This window comes from Belonocnema kinseyi, chromosome 9 (assembly GCF_010883055.1).
Source record: "Belonocnema kinseyi isolate 2016_QV_RU_SX_M_011 chromosome 9, B_treatae_v1, whole genome shotgun sequence".
Lineage (NCBI taxonomy): Eukaryota > Metazoa > Arthropoda > Insecta > Hymenoptera > Cynipidae > Belonocnema > Belonocnema kinseyi.
In genome coordinates, this window is record NC_046665.1 from 114,482,842 (window position 1) to 114,510,755 (window position 27,914).

At 28.9% G+C, this 27,914-nt stretch overlaps 1 protein-coding gene across 1 annotated transcript in view; it reads right to left on the bottom strand.

The window, feature by feature from the left end:
- Window positions 1-27,914, bottom strand: part of LOC117179945 (RYamide receptor-like) — a 302,704-nt gene that overhangs the window by 43,308 nt on the left and 231,482 nt on the right. The gene's annotated exons all lie outside the window — the stretch shown is intronic.

Below are 27,914 nucleotides of genomic sequence, written 5' to 3' on the forward strand. Positions count from 1 at the left end.
GAATTTCAATTAAAAAATTAAGAGTTTGCTTTTCTTCCTACGAGTAGGCTTAATTTCTTACCATAATTAACTAAGAATATCTTTCCGATGATTTTTTTTCTCTGATGCTTTGAAAATATACAACTATTAATTATTTAAAAATCGTTTATCAACATATTTATAGCTTAGCTATTTTTCAAGAAAGAGGCATAATTTATTTACATAATGAAGTAAGAATGTCTTTCGATGATAATTTTTCACGTTACTTTGTAAATTTATAATAATTATCAATCATTCAAACAATTTTCATAAACATATTGAGAGTTGGGGTATTATTTAAATTCGCTTACGAAGTTAACTAAGATTTTCTTTGTGATGACTCTTTTCTAAGTTATTTGTTAAATTTACCAGAATTATTAATTATTGAAAGAAGTTTCATAAAAAGTTTAGAATTTGGCTATTTTCAACGAATAGGGTCATTTTGTTTTACTAAGATTTAGTTATAATGCAGCTATATACGAGTTTGCTCGAAGTACTCGCATTTGCATAAATATTTGGTCAGATGAGAGGAAAACTGCAGAAAACCACATCCCAAATTTAGTCGGGTTTTCAAAATTCGAGTACACAACCCTGTCTTTCGTCGTATATGGTACCCATGCGAAGTCGTGTATAAATATAAGTTATTAAAGTAATAATGATTATCGTGGTATTTTCTTGAACTTAATTTCCAAATAAAATAATTACAAGTAAATTAGTGGGTCGCGCGCCTAAGAGCTTCTGGTATAGCTAATTGTAAAGGGAAATTTTGACCTTGAATTTTTAATGAAGGTAAATTATAAAAGAAGAATTTCATAAATTAGGTCTGTCCGACTTTTAAAATCATACATGATTTGGCTTAAACTTGGCGTAATCCAGATTGCTTTTTATCTATAATTAAAATTTAAATATTTGTACGAAATTCCTTTTTAGAATAAATAATAGAAAGAAAATATATAAATTCAATTAATTTAAAATAAATAAAGGAACATATTAATACAATTTAAATAATAAAAGTATATAAATATTCTAATGTAGGGGGTAGGGGTATTTTATATAATAAGTGTATAGTTTCTATTAAAAATTTTATAATTATATGACCATTGTATCAATTGAGGACTATTAATAATTATTGTTAAATTGAATACAATCGTGATGTGAATTTTAATGTTTATAAATTTGTCTACGTTGTGTGGCAAAGAGAATGATTAAAATTAATCAATCATTAAAATTGAAATAATTAAATTATTATTTATTTATAATAATATAAATAAATTATAGCAAGGTATATTTTATCAATGAAATTTATTAATTTTTTTTTTAATTTACAAAAAGTAGTAAAATTCTAGTTTTAAAGTAAAAAATTACGAAGGTGAATGATTTTTAAAATTATTAATTTTAATGATAAATTAATTTTTAATAAATTAATGAATATTTTTATTATGTTTTTTTCACTTATTGAAATGAACCTTGTATAATAATTAAAAATTATTGTAAATTTGGATATTATTTATAAATTTAAATTAAATTACATAAAATAATTATTATAGAAAAATATTAATAAAATTTGCACTCAATAAATAATAAATAATCAATAATAATTGTAAAACTATATATAGTTTTTAATAAACCTAGTGCTTCAAAATGAAAGCAATGTATAATTATTTTTATGTTGATTCTATTAATAATTTTATTAATTTAATTTTAAATTTTAATAGTAATTTTCTAATTAATTATTTATGATTTTTTTAAAATGAACAATGATTAGTTGTTTGAATTTCACAGTTTTTATATACAATACGAGACAAATGTATGCCTTATTGCAACTATTTTAAAATATCTGCTTTTTCGCTATTATTTAAACAATTTTTATAAATAAATACACAGTTTTTGTATGTCACAATGAACAGCAACCATTTTTTCAGAATTGACAAAAAATGCCTTGTAAATGACCCCTTACTTACATTTTACAAATAAATAACAACTGGTAATTGTTTAAACAATATTTATAAACGAATGTACATTTTGCTCACTTTTGCAGAATTATGTTTATTTTTTTCTTCGAGTAAGCTAGAAAATTGTTACCAATGACTCCTTGTTGCCTTATTTGTCGAATTAACAAGACCTATTAATTATTTAAACAACATTTATGTGAAATGCACATTTTGACAATTTTTTCGTAAAAAAATTAATTTTCTTTGCCGAATCAACAATAAGTGTCAACACCCTTTCTTATTGTTTTTCATCCATAGGCAAAGTTTTATATGGAAGAGTCATTTACAATATATTGTTAGTTAATTTTGGTAAGAAAATGGAACTTATTCTTGAACAAATGGTTAAAATGTGCATTTATTTATAAAAATTGTTGAAGGAATTAATTTTTTGCCAATTTGAACAAAATTACGGCTAGGAGTGACAATCAATATATTTTTTGTTGGTTCCAAAAAATGGCCATATTTGTGGAATAATGTGAAAGAATGTGAATTTGTTTCTAAATATTGTTGAAATAATTAACAGCTGTTGTTAATCTAAAAAATCATGACAGCTAGAAGTCACTAACTATACATCTTTAGTGGGCTACGCAAAAAAATTGGACCTATTCGTAGGATAATGTTAAAAATGTGAATTTGTTTATAAGTATTGTTTAAATAATTACCATTTGGTGTTAATTTGAAAAAAAATTACAGCAAGAAGTCATTGGCATGAAATTTTTGGTCGATTCTGCAATAAAAATGGAGTCTGTCCATTGCAACATACGAAAACTGTGTATTCGTTTATAAGAATTGTTTAAATAATTGACAAACAGCGGATATTTTTAAATATTTAAAATTAGGCTTACGTTTCTTTAAATTAATATAAAAACTCTAAATTTCAAACAAAACCATTCAAGGCGAGTCATCAAAAAGGGCTTTTATTCATTAATTTGTTTACAGCATTATAAAAAAAAATTTCTTACTCTAACCTTTTGAAAAATATTAGTAGATAAGAATGACACATGTTCATTGGCATTAATTCAAATGAATGACAAATAATGACAGATGTTCATTCAAATTTCAATGGTCTGAAATTCGTCAAAGTATAATTTAATTTTCCACATTCGTGGGTTTGTCCCAGGCGTAAAAGAAAACAGACACATCAGAATGATCTTTTCATTTTCATTTTCACTTTTCCTACATAAAGACTTCTGTTCAATTTTTTTTAGGAATAAAGGAAAATTAAATCGAACGACAGTAATATTCGCAGTGGGCACAAAATTTGGCGACGTCTTTACGACATCGTTACGACACATTTACGACATGGTTACGACATCCTATGTCTATGTCTTTTCGGCGTCTTTGCGATATCGTAAAGACATCGTCAGATAATACGACGTATTTACGATATCGTAAAGACACTTTAACGACATGGACATAGGATGCCGTAAAGTTGTCGTAAAGATGTCGTAACGATGCCGTAAAGACGTCGCCAAATGTTGTGCCCACTGGGTTGTAAACCAATTCCAAATTTGTGTGCAAGAACATGAATAAAAACTTTGCATTATATTAATCGCCTCGTTTTCGAGATTGCATAAAGGGTCCGCGGTCTAAACCTTTTAACTGACATTTTAGAAATTCTAAACGTCAAAGGAAAATTATTCTGCGGACTTATGTTATGCTGTAAAAAGGAAAATCATTCTGTGGACTTATCCTGTAGATACCAAAGCGCAATTTTCTAAAATTTATTTTAAAAAAAACTAAAATAAATTTTACAGTTTCGTTTGGGGGATATTAACTGTGTATAAAAAATGTTTCCGAAAATAGAAAAAAATCATTTAAAAAAAGCCAGTTAACAGGTTTAGACCGCGGACTCTTCACATGTAGTATTGTCTTTTTTATGCTGAAGCTTTACAACGTTTAGAGTATAACAATTTTTTACTAATGAGTTCTAAGAGCTCATTAAAAAAGATTCAAAAACTTTTCATATTATTTTATAAGGTAAAAAAAGTGTTAACAAGTGTTTAAAGCAACATCTTGCCAAAATGAATAATTTTAGAATAAATTTTAGTGAATTTAAGAGATATTTACAAGTTTTAACACCATTAAAAAACAATAAAAATTTATAAGATAATTGAGGACTTTTTTGAAAATTCAGGATAATGACATAAATTCTTTAGGTTTCCAAAACAATTTCTTAAGAATTTTGAATTCGAAAAATGAGTTTCAGCAGAAAATTCAAAAAAGATTTTAAAACATCAAATATTTCCTAAAATTTCGAGATAGAGTAGAAGATTTTAAAGTAAAATGTTTTAATTTTGTAACATTCAAAAACAAAAAATAAGTTAAGCCATAAAATTCTACAAATATTGCGAAAATTTACAAAAATAAAGAAGATTTTTAAACTGCAGAAGATTTTAAAAAAATGCAGATTTATGTGAAAGTTCTTAAACAAAAGGAAAGCCAGACGTTAAAAATGCAAACATCTGGACACTAATGTTTTTTTTTCAAATTAAAATTTGTGAACAAAATGTGTGAAAAATTGAAAGCTCATATGGTAAAGTGTCGCATGCCCTTAATTAGAATAAATTTGAAAGGTCTCAAGCGAAGAAATTAATATTATTCAAGTTTTTAGGAAAATTGGGGATATTTTAGCTAGCAGTTTAAATTTTAAATAACTTTTCTAAATTTCAAGAAAAGTTACAGTGAGATCAAAATATTTTGAAGAATTTAAGAAGTATTGTGTAGATATTTAATTCTAAAAGGGCTCGAACTTTTCCTATTATTTTGTAAAATCCCGTAAAATATATATTTTCCTTAATCTAGATTTTTTGTTGGCGAATATGAAATATTCACAATTATTTTATAATTTTTTTCAAACTCGCAAGAAATTTTGGAAGATTTTCAGGTAAATTTTTTACACTCTAAATGATTTTTCAACATTTTAAGAAAAAATTGGAATCACTTACAAATATTTTTATGAATTCAAGAGGTTTTGCATAGACTTCAAATATTTTAAACTTTGGAAGCATTTCCAAAAATTTATGGAATATTGATTATTTCTTCTCTTCTGAAACTATAAAAGACCTAAATATGTTTTGAAAAGGCTGAAATTTTTCTAATCATTTGTAAAACCCTGTAAAATAAAATATATAATTTTTAAATCTTCTGCATTCTTTTCTTGACACATCTTGAATATTTAAAAATCTTTCCTAATTGTCTCATGAAAATGATAAAACTTACATAATTCTTTGAAAAAATGCTGATACTTCTTCCTTTGTAAATAAATTTAAGATTTGTGTAACTAAACAAATATCAAAAAAGCATTGTTGTGTTACGTCAAAATATTGTTTAATTTATTTCTATACCGCACTTCATCCTGAAAATCTATGTTTATTTACAAAACGTCTGTTAAGTTTTTGAAAATAATACAAAAAAATATTACGTAACTGCAGTTAGGGTGTGGGAAGGTAATAAAGTTTAAAATAACGTTACGGAATATATAAACGCTCCCTAATAATAGTACTCGTACATTTTACGATACATTGATACAATGAATTCATTCTTTCAGAATCTAATTTCAACAAGAATATAAGTCTTCAGAAAATTTTAACAAATGAATTGTTATTAGAAAATTGAACAAATTATAAAATGAGTATAAAAGTGAGCGCGCGCACATAATATTCTAGTAAATATAAAAATATTTACGCGGTAGTGCATATGTATGTTATCATGGACCGTACATCCTCTATTTTTTCCGTTGTAAATAGAAACTTCAAACGTAAATTTGATCTATCCTGGTATTTATTATTAAATTTAAAAATAAAAAATATAGGATGGGAAAACATGAAGGAGTCGTTCTAGAAGTAGATCTTCTGAAAGCGATTCAGAAAGTGAAAAACTCAAGTAGAGGATGCACAAATTGGAAAAAGAGTATAGAAAATTCTCTTCTATGTTGACAGATCTCATTCAGAAGCAACCTGGAAAATTTAAACTGAAATATAAAAGTATAAATTTTACATTAGGTTCCACACGATCCCTATGTGTAACATATACGTAAGTTTTTCACACAAATTATGAATGTAACAAATAATGTCGTTATTGTGCAAGGAGCACTAGAGTATACAGTGCAATTAGGGATTTTCCCCTTTTTTATATTATATGCACTACATCTATATTCATATCAGGCTAAAATCAAAACTTGAACGGTAAAAAAAGCCCCTTCAAATGATCAAAAATATACTAGAAATAAAGATCATAAACCAGATCCTTTAAATAATAATGGTCAAGAAGATCAAGCTACATGTATATTGGTCGATGAACTTAATGATAATTTGGGAATTAGGGGTTCAAACCACGGCCAATCAGGAGAGACAAATTCATCGATTACAGAGACATTAATCAATCTAAAATCTGGAACAACATTGACGGAGGTGCCATTTTTAGATGAGGGCATTTTCATAGTGATAAGACGTAAACCAAGTGTATCTTTTGAATTAAAAGTCGACGTGCAGCCTGAAGTAAAGGTTATATGGAAGCCAATCATGGAGAAAGATCTCCAATCTGATGAACAGAAAAAACTTCTCGACAAATATTCTCGCAAAAGTGATTTATATAATTAGACACCAAAAATCCACTTAGAAATTTCGCAGATGCCAGCATTCTCAGAAATCGCCGAAAATCAAGATACAAATTTTGTTGAAACGCAAAATTCTGTCGGAATAGCACTAGCTTTCCTTTGTGCTGTCATGTCAATGCTTCTTGTGGAATCGGAAGAGGGAGTGGATTGCTTGAAACTCATTGAACATATTGGTGATGCTGGGCACACACTCCGATAATGGAAAAATCTCTTAGATCCACTTTCGATGCGAAAATTTCGGATGAAGGTTAAAATGCGTAGAAGAAAATTTGTAGAACAGGTTAAAGAAGCCAGGAGGATTGAAAAGGTATGTAAACCCATAAAAGCACCAGCAAAAACAGCACAAAATTTATTCTCCCATAAGCCTAGAAATTAGGTGAACTGACAACAAGAATCAGACTCAAACGACTCAAAACTCCAAAAAAACTCAAATATTTCTATAATACTTAAAAGAGTAACACCAGACAATAATATTTTGAATTTTGTATAAGAGTATACAATTCCATTTAGAGATATCCCTCCACAAAAATACACACCAAGGGAAATTAATCATTCGCTTGAAAACATTGAAATATATCGGGATTCTAGAAGAATGAAACCGGAATTTCCCTATAGATGGTGCTTGCCATCAGTTTAGGGACCGTATGACCGCTTCTGCAGCGCCATCTTCTCCCTCTAGCAGCTGAGAAAGATTTTAAGTAGACAACAACCCAAGTTCGATATACCAGTGTGTTTGTTACAAGCATCAACGTGTCGAGTTTTGTGCCTACGAATTACCATTTGCGGACAACACTGGCTTTTTGTTATCAGTTGAAGAAAACTGCTGCAGAATCGCATCGAATGCTTGTCGAAGCTTACGGTGAACATGCGCTTGGCAAAACACAGTGTTTCGAGTGCCCTTCCGAAAGCAATCTCTGAGTTTTCTTTAGCGAAATAGCCTGGCCCATTTGAGTCGATAAACAAAGTCGATTTGAAACAAAATAGTCTCGGAGATAGTTTGAGAGATTAGGGTCCCTTTCAAGATCCTTTTAGTGGTCCTTTTAAGAGTGGTGCGACGGTAATATAATGTTCCTTTTGTATTCGTCACGTACCGGGCGGGCAGAGTTATTTAAAGTAGTTAGTCGTGGCTAATCCGCTCTCCCTTTTTAAATTTCTCTTGGAATTATTAACACTTTTTTTTAATTGATGAATTTTCTCATTATACTTATTGATAATTAAAACATATATACTGATATACAATTTTCTAGTTGAATTAAAAAATGTTATCTTTTTTGGCGTATCTCATTCCATTTACGAGAAACGTTCTATTAATTCCAATTTTAAGCATTAAAAAAAAAGTTTGATATCTGAAGTCATCGAAACCCGTAGATTCCGAATTATTATGTTTTAGGCTGTGAACTATGAAATTAAAAAAAATTTACTTCTAAATTTTAATCCGAAAGCTTAACAAAGGACCCTTGAGTGTCGGCTACTCTATTGAGATAGCCTCTCTGCTTGTTATTTATGATCGTATTCTTATTTCAATTTCGGAAAGGATATTTTAAAGCCTTTAGACCATTTAAATGAGTTTCCCGGACCTTTAAAAATATCTACCTGAGTGCCTGCGGAGAATTTCTCTGAGCTTCTTTGACCTAATGAATGTTTAGTATATACTCAAAGATTCTTTTCGGTAGGGTGGTTTAAAAAATTCAACAGTGGTAATTTTGATGTGAGAAACGAAGATCGTAGAAAACAACCGAAAAAGTTCAAAGACAACGAATTGCAAGCTTTACTGGATGAAGACGATACTCAAACTCGACAAGAACACGCGGATCAACTGAATGTGTCGCAGCAAGCCGTCTACCTTCGTTTGAAAGCAATGGAAAAGATTCAGAAGGTCGGAAAATGGGTCCAACATGAACTAAACTAAAGGCAGCAAGAACATTTATTTTGAGAATCTTAAGCGTCGTAAATCATGGGTGAATTCAGGCAAACCATCGACATCCAGTGCAAGACCCAGTCGCTTTGGAAAGAAGATAATGCTATTTGTTTGGTGGGATCAGAAGGGTATTATCTATTATGAACTGCTAAAACCAGGTGAATATGTCAACAAGAATCACTACCAACAGAAAATGATCGATTTAAATCAAGCATTAGAAGAAAAACGACTGGATTATCTGGCTGAACAACACTTCACTTGGTACGAAAATGTAAGATGATGGCTGGATAACTGGTTTGCTTCAAAAGGCGAACAGTTTTATTGGCGTGGCATTCATCACCTTTCGGAGAGGTGGGGAAAATGTGTAAATAGCAATGGAGGATACTTTGAATAACATATTTTTGATCATTTTCAATTTCTGTCATCACACTATCTAGTTACAAAAACCAAATGCATCAAATAGATTCATTTTGAAAATAATACAAAAATCTTTCGGCTTGCATAGTATTGATTTATACGCATCCCGGTTAAACACTAAATGACAAAAACTGTTCTTGTTTCCAAGATCGTGAAGCAGAAGTGGGAGATGCATTTACAATCTCATGGACAAATACAAAGGGGGAGGGTCGGTACAAAAAAAAATTAAAAAAAAAAAATGTTATAGGTTTTTGGGGTCGCTGATTACGAATCTGGTGTCCGCTGACCTTTATCGCATAATCAGCGACCCCAAAAACCTATAACATATTTTTTAATAATTTTTTTACCGGTTTTTCTCGATTTGACCTTCAAATGACCTTCAAATGACCTTGAACCTGAAGCGATAGAGTTCAACGGATGCCAGATTCGTAATTAGCGACTCCAAAAACCTATAACGTATTTTTTCAATTTTTTGACCGTTTTCTCTCGATTTGACCTTCCAATGACCTTGAACCTGACGCGATAGAAGTCAAAGGACGCCCGATTTGTATTCGGCGACCCCGAAAAACAGTAAACCCGAGCTAACCTCAGAATACATGTTTAAGAGTGTCAAATCTCTCGAAAATACAGTTGGTGGGTAGTGGTGTTTCCTATATTTGTAGGGGGGTGGGGGTGGCTGGGGGGTGGAGGGTAGTCCGTTTAGCGTGCAATCGACTCGGGATATTTATAAGATACTACCATGATTTTTTCAGATTTTTTGGTCCAATAATAAATTAGGCCAAAAACCGGCCTTACCGACCCTCCCCCTTTGTATGACTTTCCACTTTTCACACTAATTTTGCCAGTATTACGAAAAAAAGTACAGGACCAAGAAACTTGAGTTATTGTAGTGCGACACTGGCCAATGCAACCATGGTATACTTTGTTTAGTTCCCTTATCCAAGAGACAGCATTATTTTTGTTGAACCATTTGAAAATCTACTAATATTTCCTTGCAGAAAATTAACACATCCTCTGGACAAAAACCTTACGTTAGTGGCATCGAGATTATCGGGGAAGCTTTCCGAAATAAAGGTGTACCTGAGGAATCAATAGATTTATTTTTAATTTTTATTTCTGACGCTACAATGGACCACTGACGAAATAGAGCTTATTTATGCAAAATAAGGGACACGGCATGTTTAATTCCAGTTCAGAAATAATAATATATTTTTTTAATTTCAAGACTTTGAAAGGTGTATTTCGAATTAATAAAGAATACATAAATAAAGGAAATAAAAAAGGGCGGCGTCTATTTCTCTAAACATCTACATATAATCTTGAGAACGAGACGCTTACTATAATTTTACGATCAAACGTACTAACCTATAAGAGAAGTTCGATCGTAATTTTATGTGGCGCCTCGTTCGAAGATGATTACATTTCTCACCGAACAACAGACAGTCCATGGTAACTTATAAATTCACTACCGCGCCATATCTGATTAAATCTATGGTTAATTAATCATGATCATTTTTTAATCAACGATTTAATCGTGATTAACTTGCGAAACGTTTCACCATGATTTTTTGAACTTATGATTAGCTAACCGTATACCCTGTTCACAATAAAGTTTAGTTTCTGCGTATTTCTGTTCATTTCTGTTCGAATGGCGATTCTGTTTGGCTGAGTCACGAAATTTGTATTAGTACGCCATTTCTGGTGCGCCAAATCGGTGCTCGCAATTCAGGAAACTTTTTGAACTGCGCTTGCGTTGTGGCGGTACTCCCGGATTGGTTATTGTTGGCGCGCTGATTTTCAATAGCATACATATTCACATTTAGAATTTACAATAAATAATGGTTCAGACATGTATAAAAAGTATATTCTGAATCCTAAAATAAGATTTTGAAGTGATAGATAACAAATATTTCGATTTTATGAAAAAGACGTTATGAATTAATAAAGTTTTTTTGCAATAAAATCCTTGTTGAGCCCTGTTAATCGCTGTTTAAGTCGCTAACTGGCCAAAAATGGCCGATTAAAGTTAAACAGCGATTAGGTAACTTTAATCATGGTTTAAAAAGTTGGTGGAACGCAATTTACTGATTAAATAAAGTTATTCAAGGATTAAAATTTAATCACTGTTGTTGGAATCAGCCCTAAATCTTGTGAAGTTTCAGAATAACAAATACACTACTGCATGTAATCATCTTCGAACGAGGTGCTACAAATAATTACGATCGAACTTCACGTACAAGTAAGTTCGTTTGGTCGTAAAATTATATGTACTCGCCAAAAACTATGAAATATTATACTCTTTGCAAAAATGAAACTGGTGCTAAAAAATGCATTTTTCAGCGAAATTTTCATAAAATGCATGGTAATACAAGAAACGATGTACAGAAATATAATTTTTGTTTCGTTATTAGATACAATTTTGAGGATTTACAAGTAATTGTTTTTCTTGCAACACATACGAGATGATCCGTTATTATGAAAGTGGTCGAAGAAAGTTCATAGTGGAATTTTCGAAACTTTAAAATAGACTAAATTGATATAAAAAAATGAATTTGTATAAAAATAATATCTGTAATACTTTTTCCCGCACAATAAATTTATTTTTTCAGATTAAAAAAAAGAAACATAAAATTTGTTTTGTTTGTAGAGAACATTTTGATCACCTTCATCAAGAAGAAAATAATAATTCATTGCCTTGAATATGTAATAACAAATAGTAGAGTTCTCATTAGGGATTTTATGTAAATTTCATCTCTGTTCGCTGTACATTGCAGAGGCAGTGAAATTTGGAAAAATCATTATTTCTCCCCCCTGCAACTAGAACAATTTTTGTTTTTGAAAATGTGTAGCAAAATATCACTAACCGAATGAATTTCACCCCTATTTCAGCGAGTGAAAATTGACCAAGACATTCTATTTGTTTATGACAAAAAGCATACCCTCCTTTGTATCCATTTTTGTACAATTTAATAATAAAAAAATCATTTAGTCCTAAATGTACTTGACGGCCCAACTCCCATAGACAATAATAGCCTACTTTTTTTAATACTTTCGGACAAATCTGTGAAAAGTTTCGTTAAAAAACTCTATTTTTAATAACAAATAAATTGTTATGAAAACTAATTATTATTTTGAACTGAAGTTTGGCACACTTCTTAAGGGTAATAAGGTTTATATTATCTGCAAGTTTAAAACTTGTTAAATAATTATTGCAATAATAATTGTAAAGTTAAAAAGAGCACTTTTCGGGCAATTTTAATTTTTGTCATTCAATAATTCCATAAAAGAGTCTCAAAGCGTCTTGTATCTTATTTGTATCATATATTATTACTATCTTTCTATTTCTCATGCTGCCTAACTCTGTAATTTTACCTTCCATCATATTGATGAACGCCCATTTATAAAACACCTTCTAGCTTCCTTCAAAATCGTTTTGCATTTTTCTCAAACATTAGTTTTACATTGTTCTTTTTTTGTATGTAATCATTTTCAAGTATGTTTGTCTCCTTATCGCTAAGGCCTCTGATGTTCAGCTTTCTGTAATACGCTTTCTTCTTTTCTTGGTTGTCTATATGAATTTCATCATTCCACCACGCGTCACCAGACATTCTTCCTACAACCGCAGTACTACGCAATTCAGTCGCACTCCTAACAATGACATTCCTGATCATAGCCGATCGCTCTCTATATTCTTATTGTCTATTAGCGCCTTCCATGTTGTCTTACTTATACTTTCGCTTATTATATTTTGAAAATATATCCACGCTTGCGGCTTCTGTAGAATCTCAATGTTGATTCGCGTCATACGCTTCTTTTTTTTGGCGGCTGCTTGAATTTCATCATTCCATCACGCATCACCAGACATTCTTCCTGCAAACGCAGTACCACACACTTCAGTCGCACTTCTACAATGATATCCTCGATCATAGCCGATGCTCTCTCTATATTCTCATTGTAAATTAGCGCCTTCCACGTTGCCTCATCTATAGTTTCGTTTATCTTATTTTGAAAATATATTCACACTTGCGGCTTATGTAGATTCTCAATCCTGATTCGCGGTGGCTTCATTCTTTTGGTTCTCTTTTTTCCTAGCACCTAGCACCCTTTCTTTACATTTCTTTACCCTGAGAGAGAGGGGGGAGATGGGGGAGGGCACCAGATTACATTAGTAATTAAAAGGGAGATTCAACATTTTCCCCTCTCAAATTTTCATAAATATCGCTAATTTTTTTATTTTGAGAACAAAATGATATACCTATATATAAAGGTTGATCAAGTCCAATGAAAATCACGTCAGTTTTATAGGGTTCTAAAAAAACCCGTAATTGAAAAAATGGGTTTGCGAGTTTTTTTATGCTACTTATAATTTTTTGTGATTTATTTAAATGCAAATTGTTTCTCATATATAACGTACTACTTTATAGTGACAATTAGATGTTTAAATACATTTTTAAAACAATTTATTATTGTTTTTAGCAATTTTCTCTTAGAATAGGGTTAGAAAGTCGTGTTTTTTTGAAAATTTTTCCAACTTTCGTCGAATTTTCAATTAGAGTGAGGTAATACTTGATTAATGTTAGCAAAATTAATTGTTTATTATTATTGTTAATAATATTTAGTTCAAATAATGCTAGAAAGCTAGGGGTTTTTCTTAAATTTTCAAACATTTGTCTACTTTTCCCTTCGAGTGAGTTAATAGCTGATTGAATTTAGCAAAATTAATTATTTAAATAAATTATTATAATCTATAACTATTTTTTTTATTAATACTAGATACTTGCGATTTCTTCTAAAATTTTTAACTTGTTACTCACTTTCTACTTAGTGAGGTAATAATGAATGCAAGTTAACTAAAATGCTTTTTTAAACAATTGCTTATTTTTTATAAATATCTTTTCTTAAATTAATGCTAGAAAGTTGTTTTTTTTTCTGAAATTTATGCTTTGCTTTGCATTTTTAGTTATGAACAAATAATTAATGAAACTCCACAAGAATTATTTCTTAAATAGTACTGTATTTTTTTAGTGAATTATTTTTGCTCCTCTCTCAATGCTAAGTCGTTCAAGCAATTTGGATTGTTAGATTTCATTAATTATTACCTCACTCTTAAATACAAAGTAGACAAAAAGTAGAAAATTTGAGAAAAAACCGCACAGTAATCATTTTTTCTAAATTAAATTGAATATTAAGTAAATACAAAAGAAAAGTTTCACTTTAATTGAAAATTTGACAAAAAGTGGAAAAGTTTTGAAAAAAAAACCACGACTCTATCTCAATTTTAAGAGAAAATTGCTTAAAATAATAATAAATTGTTTAAATGAATGCTGAAAAACATCTAATTATCACTAAAAAGTAATTTTTTATGCATTCGAAATAATTTGCATTAAAAAATGCAAAAAGTAGTTATAAGCGCAACCTATAAATATAATTTTTTCAAAACAAAAAATGGGTTTATTTTTGTGTGGATCATTATTATTACTTCTGAAGATACGATATCAATTTTCACCCATATCATCAAAAATATTGCCCTGGCATATTTTTTTTATAATTTTAGATGATTCATACTATGAATTAACAATAATTTTGATTTAATGTTAATTTTGTATTTTAATTTAAAAATTGTGCAATAGAAAATTGTAGAACAAAAATCTAAACTCATGTTTAATCGGATGTTTGGCCAGAGTTTCTTTTAGTCGTTTGTGGCACCTGTGACGAATTTAAAAGCTGATATTGAAGGATTTTTATTCGTTTTTTTATTTTACTTTAGTAAAAGACTATCGAAAATCAATAGAGAATATTCTACTTCGCCGGAAAGGTCCTTATTTAATATTTCAGTCTTTATTAAATTTCTTTTAGGTGCATAAAAATAAAAAATAAAAAATAAAAAATAAAAATATATCGTAGCCATTTTTACACGAAATGCAATATTTTTTGCTTGTTAATTATAATGCATGGACGCGAACCTACCGAGAGGAAAAAATTCTCTCAGGATTAAAGGCATTATACCATCCAACGGAAATGGGGTAATTAACAGCTGTAAAAAAAGTTTAGAGTGAAAAAAGCGGAAAATACATTTCATTATTTATTACAAAAATTATTTAAGGTAAGGTTTCAAATTTAGGATTCTTTTACAATCCAGATTAGGCCACAATGTAACTTTTTCTTAGTCATTTTTGCCAAAAAAGTAACAATCGTTACTTTTTGAGATAATTTTGTATTTTACAAATACTTGAGTCATTTAAAAAATGCAATACAAATTAAAACTTTTACACTCTATTAGACAAATATAGACAATTTATATCAATTTTCTCTTATTTTAGAGGATTCTATCAAATATTACAAAACAATTTTTACAAAATTGTCCTAAAATCATACAGGTTTTGCTTCGATATTTTCAGACATCTTTTTAAATGTTTATAAATTCTCCCCTAAAATTAATTTTTTCAAAATAAAAAATTATTTAAAATTTTTCTGGGCATATTAATTTTTTGTATTACCTTAACACCTTTCAACTTCTGAAAAAGCCGATTTTTTAATTTTTAAAAATCTACATTCTGTTTGAAATTTTCTCCAAGATTAGTTTAGAATTTTTTTTAAATTTCAAAATAACTTTTCAAATAATTGAAATTTTTTCTGAACGATTTTTAAATTGAAAAATTAAAAAAAACCTGAATATCATCGAGAATTTTGTTGACAAATTGGAAATCTTTTGAAATCTTGAAATCCTTAAAATGTATTAAAATGATTATATCTTTTTGGTTCAAAATTTTCAAAAATGTATATTTTGTTTAAAACTTTAAAAATATTTTCAAGTTTTAAATTATTGTTGTAGTATTTCGAACATTCTAAATATCTCTTATACATGTTCGACTTAAACAAAAATTTCATCCTGTAAATTTCCAAGTTTTTAGGAATTCATTGTGAATCTTTCCCAATTTTCTTTTCAAATTCATTTTATAAATTGGGAAATCATAAAAAAATTTCCTACGAATATCAAGAATTTTTTTATTATGTTTACACCTTTCAAAATTCTTAAGAAGCTTCTTTTTTTTGAAATCTTTAAAAATCATCATTTTGTTTTGAATTATTTGAAACCTTTTCAAGTTAAAAAATTTTTTTAAATCCTTCAAAAACTTCTAAACATCTCTTAAGCTTACTATTATTTTTATACTCATGCTTACTTTTCATTTTCCTGTGAAATTCATTGTTCAAATTTAAACAAATAATTTCAAATTTTTCTAAGAATATTACGAAATGATTTGTGTTATTTTCTGATAAATTTGGAATCCCTTTAAAATGAAAAAATTACCTTAAAATCATTCCTAACTTTTTAAAACAATTTTAAATATCTTTTGAAATATTTTAAAATCTTTTTCAATTTTCTATTGGGGATAATTAAAAAAAATTACTTTCGATTTTGCCAAAAACCTTGAAAAATATTTGTTATCTTAAAATCCTGCAAGTTTTGTAAAAATCTTCTAAATTTTTTTGTTCGAAATCTTGCAACATTGTTATATTTTGTTAAAAATATTTTAAAATCTTTATATGTATTAAATTATTTTTGTTTTTGTTTTTTTTATCTGTTTTGAAGTTTTAAAAAATCTTGAGAAATCTTGAAAAATCTACAATTGGTTTTGAAAACTTTTCAAGTTTTACATTATTTTTTAATATTTTGAAATTTTATAAATATCTCTTGAACATTTTCCAATTTTTAAAATTTTAGGAAATAATTTGAAATGTATTGAAATATTTCTCTTTTAAAATTAATTTTTCAAAATAAAAAATCATATCCAATTTTTTAAGGAATATTAAGAAAATATTTGTATTTTCTTGAAACCTACCAAATGTTTAAAAAGCCACTTTTTTGAAATCTTCAAAAATCTTCATTCTGTTTTTTTTAATTGCTTTAGAATCTTTTTAAAACATTGAAATATCTTCAGAAAATTACCTTAAAATAACTCAAATTATTTTCGACAATTTTGGAAATCTTTTGAAAGCTTCCAAAATCCTTTTAACGTTTACCTTATGAATACTTTTTTAAAATAAAAAATTAAATTCAAGTTTCCCAGTTGACTCAAGAAATTTTTGTTATTATCTTGAAATACTACCAAATTCTTGAAAAACTTTTAAATCTTTTGTTCAAAATCTTCGAAAATCTACATTTAGTAAAATTTTCAAAAATCTTTTCAAGTTTAAAATTATTTTTTATGTTTTAAACTATCCTAAATATCTCTTAGACTTACTCGATTTCTTCAAAAATTTTAAATCTAGCGAAATTGCAAAATTTCGCTTTAAAATCTTATCATTTCTTTTTCAAGTTTTTAGAAAATTCATTGAAATCTTTGTAAGTTTTAAATTATTTCTGAATCTGTTGAAAGCTTTTAAATATCTCTTAAACTTATCTAAGCTTTTTAAAAAATTGTGATATTTCCCAAATTTATCTTTAAAATTTTCAAAATTTGAGCAAATAATTTGAAATTTTTAAAAATATTTTTTTAACTTAAAAAAGTATCTACAATATTTCCTGCAATCTTATTTTTTTATTCTCTTGAAACTTTTTCAAATTTTTAAAAAGGTTCGTTTTGTCAAAATCTTTCAAAATTTTGATTTTGCTTACAATTTTCTGATATTTTCTCCTCAATTAAATTATGTTAGAATTTTTTCAAAACGTCTAAATATCTTTTAGAATAATTCAAAGCTTTCCTAAACTTAAAAAAAACCTTCAAAATAAAAAAAATTGCACTTAAAATATGCGAAATTCTTTTTAGACTTCTATGCAATTGAAAAATTTAAGAACTTACGCTAAAATTTGTCTTATTTTAATAATAAAAAAATTCCCGGACAAAAATAAATTCTATATTATTTTCTGGTTTTTCCGATTTCCCGGTCCCCATGCATTGATATACAAGTGTCTAAAGTTAAGCTAAGAAGTTATTTAAGCACAACATATTGTTTAGTAAAAAATATCACTTTTTTCAAAATTAAGTAAAAATCTTGAAAAATAAACGAATGGAAAAGGCAAAAGTTTCAAGCTAAAGACTTTTTAGATTTTACTTGTTAATAAAGCACAATTTGAAAATTATTATTTTTTTTTTAACAACAAAAAGTGTTAAGTTTGAAATAAATAATATCGAATATTTTCAGTTAAAAAGCATGTGTTGTTTAAAATTTTTAGAATAATTAAACTTTAAATGTACAAAATATTTAAAACATTTAATTTTGAAACGTTAACAATGATAGTGTTTTTTTGTGAGAAAAATCATACGTTTTAGTAAAAAAATTTCTCCAATGATTGTGAATGTGACATGATACTACATAATACGATACTTATCAATTATATATTTATCATTTTTAAATTTAAAGAACTAAAGCTTTTTCACATAAAGGTTTTTTATTAGTATAATATTTATTAATTTCCAAATTAAAAAGTCTAAAGCTTTTATGCTTTAAAAGTTTAAATTCAAAAAAATTCGGTTTAAATATTAAAACCCTTGAAAGTCAGTTTGACGTGAATTAATTTTAGATTTTAATATTCTAAATTGTTTGGTTCAATTTGATTCATTTTTAAATTTAATAATCTTACATTTACCTACACTAAATTTTAGTAGTTTTTAATTTTAAACGTACAGAATTGTTTGCTTTTTTAAATTCTTCAAAATCGTAGAATATCAAATTGAAGGACTTGATATTTGATTAATTTTTAGTTTAAAGGATTTGTAATTCATATTATTTGCATTAAATGCAGCCATAATAAGTTCAAAACCACACAAAATGAAGGCAATAATTTCTAAAATTCAATACTTAAAAATTTAAAAAAACATTAGAACTGAGCATTGAAAATTAAATTACGTTTATCTGAAAATGCTTAAAAATACTCAGTCTCCCAAAAAAGTGTGCTGTGCATCAGATTCGATCACTATACCTATACATTTTCAGGGTCTCTAAATCTGAATACGGGGTCTGTGTGCACCCGTTAGGTAAGGGCCAAGGTCACTTCAAGATCAACAATCGGGATAAAAAATTTAGGCAGAGAAATCTACGATTATTATAACGTTTCTGAGGTCGCTTTATCTGAATCTGTGGCCTTTTTGACTTCATAAAGTAAAAATCAAGGTCATTCCAAGGACAAATTTAAAAAAAGTTAAAGCGGAAAAAGCCAGAATTATTATAAAATTTTTAGGTCGCTGAATCCGATAATGGGGTCTGTTTGATTCCACAAGGTTAGAATCAAGGTCATTTTAAGGTCGAATAATACAATTCTTATATGTTTTTTGGTCGCTGTATCTGAACTCTGGTCTTATTTGACCCCATAAGTACAAAATGAAGGCCATTCAAAGATCGAAGTATGAAATAATGCGAAGGGGAGAAAAATATAATTCTTATACGTTTTCGGGATCGCTGAGTCTGTATCCGGGGTCTGTTTGACACCATCAGGTAACGGTAAAGGTCATTCCAAGGACAAATTGGGGACAAAACGTTTAAGCAGAGAAAACTACGACTATTATACGTTTCTAAAGTCATTGAATCTGAATTACGTGCCTGTTTGACCTCATACCGAAGATTGTAAAAATTGAAGTCATTCTGTGGAAAAATTAAAAAAAGTTAAAGCAGAGAAAATTACGATTCCCTGGGTTTTTTTATCCCACAAGGTTAGAATCGAGATCATTTGAAGGTTGAAACGAGAAAAAAAACGTTTAAACGGGAAAAGTACGATTTTTATGTTGTTTTTTGGACGCTGAATCTGAATTCGTTTTTTGTTTGACCTCATAAGTTCAAAATCAAGGACATTCTGAGATTAAAGTGGGGAAAAATGTTAAGCGGGGAAAAATATGTTTTTTATACGTTTACGGGATCGCTGAATTTAAATCCGGAGTCTGTTTGACCCCACAAGGTCAGAATCAAGGTCATTTCAAGTGAAATTGAAAAAGAACGTTTAAGAGGAGAAAAATACTTTTCTTATACGTCTTTTTGAGTCGCTGAATCAGAATCCGGGGTCTGTTTGACCCCATAGGATAAAAATCAAGTGCAGAGCAAAAGACGGTTCTTATATGTTTTTGGGATCACTAAATCTAAATCCAGGATCCATTTAATCCTACTAGGTCAGGATCAATGTCATTTAAAGGTCAAATTTTGTAAATTAAACTGAAACGTTTAATTGATCGTGGAGACTGAAAAAAGGGATATTCTACGTTTGCACATGTTTTGACCTATGGATAAAAGTGTACTTTATAGGTCATCCGAAGGTCGAATCACTCGGTCAAATTAATTTTCACTCAGATCAAAAATAATTTTAATTGAGAAATCTATAAATTACAAAATTCTATTGAGCATGGTTTAGAGATACGTGATATTCCTCCGAGGGCATTTGAGAATTAAGACAGCAGACACCTATATCGACGCGCCACCGACGACTGGGGTTTTCCAATCCTTCGGGAAAAGGATACGTCTTTGCTATAAACTCGCCGTCAGAATATTTCGATGATAAGGGATTGATGAAGGTGCTGCAGAATCACTGATGAAATCAGCTTTATTTTCCAAGCGACACGTTCAAATTTTGTACGGATAGTCTGATCCTGTTTTTGATATTCAAGACCCTGCTCCCTCAGAGAATGCCTCATATTGTGACATCTTCATTAATCGAGGATGTGTAGAATAATCCATTTTTCGATTCTTTCGGATAACGAAGCCAGCAAAGGTGCACTGCCCTGCAAGGCAATAAAATAAAATTCAAGGTCACCAGATGGCCACTCATCATGAGCCCAACAAATTTGATAAAGGTCATTGTGCTGCTCTGGGATTCGCATAAATAATGATACAATATTTTCCAATTTACAAACTATATTCTGAACACCATTAACAAACATTATACTTATTCCCACAGATGTACGAACCAATATCGAACGTTCCGACAACAACGGACCCTACACCAGTGGGATCACCTATCGTACTACCTGGCCCATCAGGCACCTCCCGCCGTTTCGGCCACCTCCACCACTGGTTCCCACAGTCATGTTTCCTTTATTCGGACAAGATAAATGCATGAGATGATCAAGGGAGTGATTTGACCTTCAGGTAACCTTTGCAGGTTTTGTTTATCTAGGGGTTACAAATTAAATGCGAACGTGTAATATTCCGCTCTTTCAGAATCTGCGGCCAAAAAGGCGTTTCCATTTCTTTAACAACAGTTGACCTTGGAATGGCCTTCACCTTAGTCTGATGGAGTCAAACCTTGAAATGATCTTGATTCTGAACAGAAGGGGTCAAAAGATCCCGGATTTGGATTAAGCGACCGCAAAACGTATAAGAGTCGTATTTTTCTTCGCTTAAACGGTTCCCCCTCAAATTTGACCTTCAAATGAACTTGCTCCTGACCTGGTGGGGTCAAACAGACCCCGGAATCAGATTAAGCGACCCTCAAAATGTATAGTTATGGTGATTTAGTCTTATGCACAGAATTTTTTTTGTTGGGCTGTGATACTGAACATCTCAAACTTGAAGCGAAAAAACAGTTTTAAATTTAAAGATTTAAACTCGTGTAATGTTGACATTCGAATCATATTTGGCAATATTGTTTTGCATTCACCTTTTTGTATTTTCAGTGTTTGTAAACTGGAAATCAAGGAAAGCTAATTGAAATGAATGAAATGATATTTTATCGTACTAGGAGATAATTCAAGTATTGCGTAAGCATTTTGTAGTGGAAAGTGGATTGCGCTCATTACGAAGGGTTAATTACTTGTGTACTTAGAACTCCGTTAAAGTCTCTTGACATCTTCAAAAAAGGTAGAAATCCATTAAAGTAAGTAGAAATTATTTTAAATCCCTTAAAATATTGGAAATCGCTCAGAATTCCTAAAGTATCGTTTAATTTATCTTTCAGAATTCCATAGAAATCCCGTAAAAACTTTGGAAATCTTACAAAGTTCTTTGAAATTCTTTTAAATGTTTTGGTCTCTTGAAAACCGAGTAAATCCTTAAAAATATGTTGAAATGTTTAGAAATTTTGGAATTCTACAAAATTCCTTGAATTCCGTGGAATCCTTTGTAATCTCTAGACATTATTTGAAATCCCATGTTACATAAATAAATAATTAATTCCTTTCTAGTTTCTATATTTTTTCATTAATTCTTCCAATATTTTAAAATAATTTGAATTTCTGTACTGATTAAAATAAAATTAAAATTGCGAAAATAAAAAAAAAAATATTATATGAAGATCATTGTAGTTTAGGGTGGGCTACAGTCGCTTTCAAGCATTTGCGGATTAAATATCGCGCGAGAAGCCATTTTTGTAGGCTTCGGTCACGCTGTAAAGATTCCATAAATAGTAAGACTGACGTTCTATAACCCTGGCAGAGCAATATAGGTATTTACGGGCACGATTTGTGGTAGGAGGTGCCAGTAACCAAATACATACTCGAACAGTCGCCTCCGATTATTTGCGGAGTAAATATCCCGCGAGAAGTCAAACTTTCTGCAGGCTACCACTACGCTCTCAAAATGGAGCGCACGCTCGAGCACCGCTGCGCAGTGAAGTTTTGTATTAAGCTTGGAGAGTCTGCAACAGAGACTTCCACCATGATTAAGCAGACGCACGGAGGGGATAGAATGAGCAGATCAGCTGTTTTTGATTGGCGCTGCTCGAGCATGCATTCCATTTTGAGAGCGAGAGAGAAGGCTACAGAAAGGTTTACTTCTTACGCGATATTTAGTGCGCAAATTCTCGGAGGCGACTGTTCGAGCATGCATGTGTTAAGGGGTAAAGTAAATGGCAATCTACCCAGAGGCAAACTAAGAAACGAATGGTTAGAATGTGTGAATGAGACCCTAATTCGATGAAATATAAAAACCATAGAAACACAAAATGTTGCATCCGGAATTCTATGGACGCAAAGGAAGCTAAAGAGGTATGCTTGGAACGAAAAGTGGGACGGAAAATGCTTTATAAGAAAAAAAACAATAAAGAGTGTAATCGGAGTTAATGACGCCTGAAACAAAACAATACTTTGATACTTGTATAGCTTTACATGGTGACTTAGTGAATCTTTTCACCTAGGGTGATTGGTAGTGAGATTGATTAGCGACTTGGGTTGAAGCAGTGTTTTGGAACAAATGTCTTATTTAAATGGAAAACAAAGGAACTCTTTTAAATTAGCTATATAATATAAATTTATAATTACTTTCTAAATATCCCTCCATAAAGCTGTTTTATAAAGTATCGAAAAAACCTCATACGTAAAAAATTGGGTTTTGAGATTTTGTATAGTACCTATGATTTTTTCTCCATTTTTAAAAATAAGTAGATTATTGTTATTTATAATTAATGCAAGTGAACTTAAATTATTGCTTAATCAATTTCTTATTATGTTTAATAATACTCACTATGAGTGATGTTAGATAGTTGCGGTTTCTTCTAAAATTTTATATTTTTGGTCAACTTTTCACTTAGAGAAGGGTATAATTAATAGAATTTGATCAAAAGAATGGTTTGAAGAAATTATTATTGTTTATAACTATCTTCCCCTACAATAATGCTAGACATTTATGGTTTTTCTGAAATTTTGCAATTTTTTCAACTTTTTTCTCAGAGAGAGGTAATAATTACTGCCCTTCAACAAAAATAATAGTTCAAACAAATTATTATTGTTTATAACTGTCTTATCCCATTTTATTGTTAGGTAGTTCAAGGCTTTTCTGAAATTTTTAACTTTCTGTCCAATTTTTACTTAGTGAGATCATAATTAATGCAACTTAACAAACACAATTGTTTAAACAATTTATTATCGTTTATAATTAATTTTTTAAAAGTGTTGCTAGAAAGTAGAGGGTTTTTCTGAAATGTTCATTTTTTTATACTTTTAGTTAGGAACAAATAATAAATATTAATATTCATTAAAACAAAAAGGCTCTCAGTAACTATTTGAAAGAAAATTTACATTTCATGAGATGCATATAGAAAATATTAGGGCCATTTCAAATATCTGTTTTATTTAAAAAAAAATATTCATAAAAAAGAGATTGTTTACAATATGACTTCTTCTATTGTTTATTCATCTTCTCTTATAGCTGAAACGCCGAAGCAGAGATAAAAGTTTCAGAAAAACGCTAACTTTCGTGTAATTATCTAATAAAAGATTATTACAAGCAAAAATGAATTGTTGAAATAATCATGTTAGTCAACTTTCATTAACTAACCTTACTAAGTGAAAATTACACAAAATTTAGACAATTTCAGAAAAAACTGCAACTATCTAGCATTGGTTTAGTAGAAGATAGTTATAAATAATAATAATTTGTTTTAAAAATTAGGTTTGTTAACTTGTATTTATTTTTAAGTAGCTTCAAATAAAAAGTGGACACAAATTCAAATATTTCTGAAACAACCGTAGCCTTTAAGCATTATGAAAATATAATATTATTATAAATAACAATAAACTGTTGAAAAAAATTATTTTTGTTAACTTGAATCAATTATTGTCATACAAAGCGAAATTTGTAAAAAAGTTTAATATTTTAGGAAAAACCGCAACTATCTAGCAATAATATCGAAGAAGATAGTTATAAAAAATAATAATTTTAATTAAATATTAATTCACTTCAAGTAAAAAGTGAAACCAAAATTTAAAATATCAAAATAAATCGAAATATCTAGCATTATTCAAAGAAAATATTATTGGCAAAAATTATAAAATGTTTAAATATTTTGTTTTTGTTAACATCAATTAACTGTTACCTTGCTTTAATTCTAAATTTGACTAAAAATGGAAATTTGTTTTTAAGGCGCGAAATTCTATATTTTTCAAATTGTTATCCTATATGCTACTTTTTGTTCAATAATTACATAATTTTGATATATTCCTTCTAATGCATAACAAATTTCTATTTGTTTAAACAATTTTTATTTGCTAATCAGTTATTTTTCCATAAGTAAAAAAATTAAATAAAATAGAAGACATAAAATTAATTAAGATTTTAAAAGTATTTTTGGGAAAGTAATTACTTAAAAAATTATATTTCTTTAAACAATTCAAAAGTGGTTCACGTATTCTTTTTATACGCTATACAGTCAGAAAAATAATTGCATGTGTTCTATTTTACTTCATTTTTTTAGTCATTGAAAAAAACTACTTGAGTTAATAAAGATGGTTTAAATAAATAGAGACATATTAAACATAAAAGAAAATTATTTAATTAATTACATAATGTTTTTAGAAAAATTTCAAGCGCCAAAAAATGACAAAACATTACATTTCAATCACAAAATGCCATTATTTTTTTCACATTTTTTGGGAAAAAAAAATTGTTTAAATAATTTAAATTTGTTGAAACAATTAAAAATTTTTTAAAAAGTCATGGTAAATATTCAAATGATCCATTAGTATTTATTTGTATGAAAAACACGACGTAAATTTCTAAAAGTAACAATAATACGTAAAAATGTACTGGGTAACCGTTTTACTCGAAGAAAAAAATGCCCGGTCATTTCCCGGTTCTTTTTCCGGTTCGCAAACATTTTCTCGTTCAATAAAATTTCAAAAATCGAACTTACAAGCTGAAAGGTACTAACACTTTTTAATTGAAAAGTTTAAAATGTAATGCAGATAAACTGCAAAATTCAGAATTAGGTTACAAAAATATAAATCCACGTTAACATTTTCAATAACATAAATTAAAGAATTAATCAATGTACTCTAAACATTTTCAAAATTATATTATTAAGTTCTTTTAGGCTAGAAACATTACAAGTTTAAAAATTAAAATTTTTCTAACTTAAAAGTTCTTAAACTACAAGTTTAATTATTTTCATTCTAAATATTTTAAGCATCCTTGACAAGCTTTAAAGTTTTATTTCAAAATCTTGAGACATCTAGCAGCTTTAAATTTCTTCAAATTTAAAATTATTTTTTAAAGTTTGTCAGAATTTCTATATAACTTTTAAAATAAATTAAATTTTTTGGAATGATATCATATAATTTAAACGAAGCGTGTGTTAAAAATGACTTAAAAATATTTTCAAAATTGGAAAAAAGGACCCTGGAATATTTTAAGGATTAAAAAAATAGTAGGATTTTCTGAAAATTGTTGAAAAAATTCGATTCAAGTCTTAAATAAATTTAGAACCTTTTTAAAACTTCTAAGTATCTCTTAAAATTATTAAATTTTTTTTTATAAACAATAAGTATTCAATTATTATTTCTACATAAAAATTCAACAATTTCGCTAACGAATTGAATGTTTTTTAAATAGAATAATAAAAATTGTAACATTCAAATTTTGAAAGCGTTCCGAAATTTTAGAAATGTAAAGCTATTTATATCAATAAAATAAAATACAAATTATTCACTTTTAAATATCTGTCTTCAATTTACTCGTATTAAATTACCAGTTAAACATTCCTAAATATTAATAATTATTTTTTTTATCTTAATCACAAAATTACAAATTAAATGGATTAAAAAGTGAATAATTTAGACTGAAGCAATATTTTTAATTTAATAAAAGCCTTTAATTACGAATATATTATTATTAAGTGATTTTAAAGTTAATAATATTTTATAAAGTTTAAATCGCACCTTTAAATTTCTTAACGACTAAAGACTTTCGAATTATAACAGTAACAATCTGGAAATTCCTAAACTTTAGAAGAATTTAGAATCCTTGTATCAAATAAATTATTGTTCAGTTTTTAATACTTAGAGTACAGATCCATTTTGAAAATAAACGATTTATTTATTTATATTTATAGTTGGTTAAATAATACTGTTTTTTATCAAAAATTTCACCTTCAAACGTTTTTAATTTTTTGAGTCATTAAAACTACACTTTAAAATTCTTCACATTAAAAATGTACACTTAAAAATAGAAATCTAAAATTAAGAATTTTTAAGTCAAATATTTCTGAATTACGTATTGTAAACTGAATCATATCATAATTGAAAAAGATATCAATTCAACTAATTATTTTTAAAAATGTTGAAATCGAACTTGGACAGATTTTTCTTCTTAAGATTTGTAAAATTTCCGGTCAGGAAATAATTCCCGATCATTTCTTGGTTTTTCCCGGTCTCAGAAAATTCCCGGTCATTTCCCGACTTTCCTTCCTCAGAAATTTCCCGGTCATATCCCGGTTTTCCCATCTCAGAAATTTCCCGATTTTCCCGGTCTCAGAAATTTCCCGGTCATTTCCCGTTTCAGAAATTTCCCGGTGGTCATATTTGGGGCGCTGCGGGGAGAGTGGGAGTGCGTTCGAAAATTCAAAATTTCCTCATGTTAATTAAATGGGATTCTGAAGTACCCCGTGGCACGTTTGAATATTCGAAATTCGAAAAAAATAATCCCAGATTTTATTTGTCAGAAAATTGAAACTTTTTTGAGAGCGATGGGGGGGGGGTGGCTTGCCCTGTAGCTCGAAAAGTGATTTTTGGAACACGCTAGTTTTCACTGTTCAACTCCATGGGACTTGGTGAACTATTAAATATAATTTTTAAAAAACACGTAATAATTGTTACGTGGATTCGAACAAATTTTGGGATAAGATGCATAACAATTTGAAAAAATTAAATTGTTATTTTCCCTGTTTAGGAAGGTAGCTACAAAGAACAAGAAAAGATTATTAATAGATACCCAGTGGAGACAAAATTTGGTGACGTCTTTACGACATCGTTACGACATCATTACGACAACTTTACGACATCCTATGTCCATGTCGTTAAGTCGGCTTTGCAATATTGTAAATATGTCGTATGATCTGACGATGCCTTTACGATATCGTAAAGACACTGTAACGAAATGGACATAGGATGTCGTAAAGTTGTCCTAAAGATGTCGTAACGATGTCGTAAAGACGTCGACAAAGTTTGTACCCACTGGGTAATGCCGTTCCCAGTTCAAATCCGGGCTGAGGCACATTTTTTCCATTAAAAATTTGGCCAAAATAATCGTTTCAGCATCG